The sequence below is a fragment of the Schistocerca serialis genome, unplaced genomic scaffold (genome assembly GCF_023864345.2).
Source record: "Schistocerca serialis cubense isolate TAMUIC-IGC-003099 unplaced genomic scaffold, iqSchSeri2.2 HiC_scaffold_1242, whole genome shotgun sequence".
Classification (NCBI taxonomy): Eukaryota; Metazoa; Arthropoda; class Insecta; order Orthoptera; family Acrididae; genus Schistocerca; species Schistocerca serialis.
In genome coordinates this window covers 85,001-87,500 of record NW_026047450.1, presented here as the reverse complement: position 1 = coordinate 87,500, position 2,500 = coordinate 85,001, and positions in this window count along the sequence as shown.

The window sequence follows — 2,500 nt, the reverse complement described above, 5'->3', positions numbered from 1 at the left end:
CATTTCGGCGGGCATTTTGCAGGGTTCGTCGTGCTGTCATTGTGTTTTGTCGCTGTAGTCTAAGTGTCTCGTTCCACCATGGTATAGGGTGCTGTAGCCAGGTTTTTCTTCTCATCGATTTTTTGCAGCTAGCTCGTACTGCCCCTTCCAGGCATCGAACCTTCTCATTAACATCCATTGCTTGGATATTCTCCAGGTATTCTACTTCCTTTGCAAAGCACTGATCAAAAATTGCCCATTTCGCAAATTGTGTGTTGTATTTTTCTTGCACTATAGCTGTTCTGTTTCTCTGTTGTGGGGCAACTTCATATGTTATGGCCCTGTGATCGCTGGTTGTCCATCCCCCATGAACCTTCCATTTAGTTGTTGTTCTAGCCACAATTGTTGTACAAATAGTGAGGTCTATGTTACTCTCTCCATTTGGTCCACTGAAAGTTGTTAATGGAGATTCCTCATTCAGTAGTACAAGACCATGCTGGTAGATGAAGTCTTCCATCTTCCTACCGTCCCCATTTGCCATATCACCATACCATAATGGGGATGTCGCATTTGCATCTAGGCCTATAATTACTGGTTTTCCAGCCAAGTTGTGCAGTATGTCCTCAAGTTTATTTAGGAAGCGGTCAATAGGTTCACCATACTGGCAGTACACACACACCAGGTACAGTTCTCCAAAGGCTCCACTTATGCTTGCCGCACATGTATGTGTATCAGATAATGTGGTTAGCTGGAGTACATTTAAGCTCTTAGTACGAATGATTATAGCTGCCTTTGGTGTTCCATGTTTGGAGCTGTAAACCATTCGATAACCTGGTGGATAACCTGTGATTTTGTCATCTAGTGTGTATGGTTCCTGTACCAGTAGTACATCTAACTCCTCTTCCTCCATTTTCATGACTAGTTGGTCAGGTACTGTTTTAGATCTTTGCCCATTTATTTGGAGGATTTTTAAGGGGCTAAGTTGTAGGTCCGTTGAGGATCTATGGTCTGAAGGTAGCACATCGTTGTTTTTACTTCCCATAATCGGTCATTCGTTGGATTGCTTCTTTTGCTCTCTTGTATTCAGGGCAGTTTTGGTCCAGAACTGAGTGTTTGCAGTCTCTCTTCCAGCGTTTGCAGTTCGCACAGTGTGGTGGTTGTTCTTTAAGCCTGCATTCTTTGAAGGAGTGTCCAGGTGCTGCACAGTGTCCACATATTGTTTCAGCACTTGTGCATCTTGTTGATGTGTGACCAAAGCCCTGGCATTTATAGCACCTGCTAATATTTGTGTAATTTTGCACCCTGTGGGATGTGCAGTGGAGATACACTCGTCCTTGTTCAGTCAGCCTGTTCCATATTTTCGGTGCCACCTCCAGCACTAGGTTCACCACTTCTCGATTTTTAGGTCCAGTTTTGAAGGCGATCTGTGTTCCACTCACGACCTCTTCAAGTGTGAGGCCTGCTCTTGACAGGTTTCGTTCATACAGCTCAGTTTTCAGCTGTCCTTCTTGAGTATCTCTTGGAACATCAAAGAGAATTACCCTGGGATTCCTTTTTTTAGGGTCCTGGATGGTAAGCCCTGAACGACTAAACTCTTCACACTTCTTCAGTCTGTTTGCTTCTTCTGTATCTGGGAATTCTAGTATTACGTTTTTGTCCCTTGTAGTCTTAAATTTCGTGACCCTCACATCTTTCAGCGATGTTGTGATTACTTTCTTTACTGTTTCCTCGAGATCTTTTGCTGCTTGTTGCGCTCCTTCTGCTGGCTTCACAACTAGCAACTTGGGCTCAGGTTTTGGGCCTCGACTTTCGTTGGTAGGTGTCGCTTTGGTGGATGCCTTGGAAGCATATGTTTCCTGTACTGGTATTTTTGCTGCTTGGGCAGCTTTAGTGCACCTGAGTTCCGTTTTCAGTTCCAGAATTTCCATTTCGTATTTCCGTACAATTCGCTCATATGCCGATAATTTTCCCAAAATAAACCTTTTCTGGACATTGTTTATCTTATTCGTTTCATTAAAAAGGAAGGACACTATTTCTTCCCTCATAGCTGCCATGTTTTCCAGATCTTCCTGGGATTTGGAGGAATCGTTCTCCATGGGGGCCAGCGAGATTCTGTTGGGCTCCGTTTTTGCAGGTGACAATTCTTTGTTTGTCCCCATTTTGTTTTGTTTTTGGGCGTTACCTTGTGTGTTGCATGTGTCCTATTCTGGAGTTATTGAGTGTGTCCGTACAGAAGCCGCCTTTGTACACTGGCGAGTGAAACACTTGGCCAGTTCGTTTATCGCGAGTGGCTTCGCGCGGCGCGTGATGCTGCTGTAGCGCTGGTTCCTCACCGGCCGCCTGGGGACGAGCCTACCTGGGCCGGCTGGGGACAAGCGCGTCGGCTGCCTGCCTGCAACGGGCGAGCCGGCCGGGCGCTGGAATGCGGTCGCTCTCGCGGGGTGGTGGGCGGGGGGAGTCAGCTGGGCTCTGTAGCGTCCACCCGCTGCCGTGGCTCCAAAACACAGGTCCAGCAAATCGG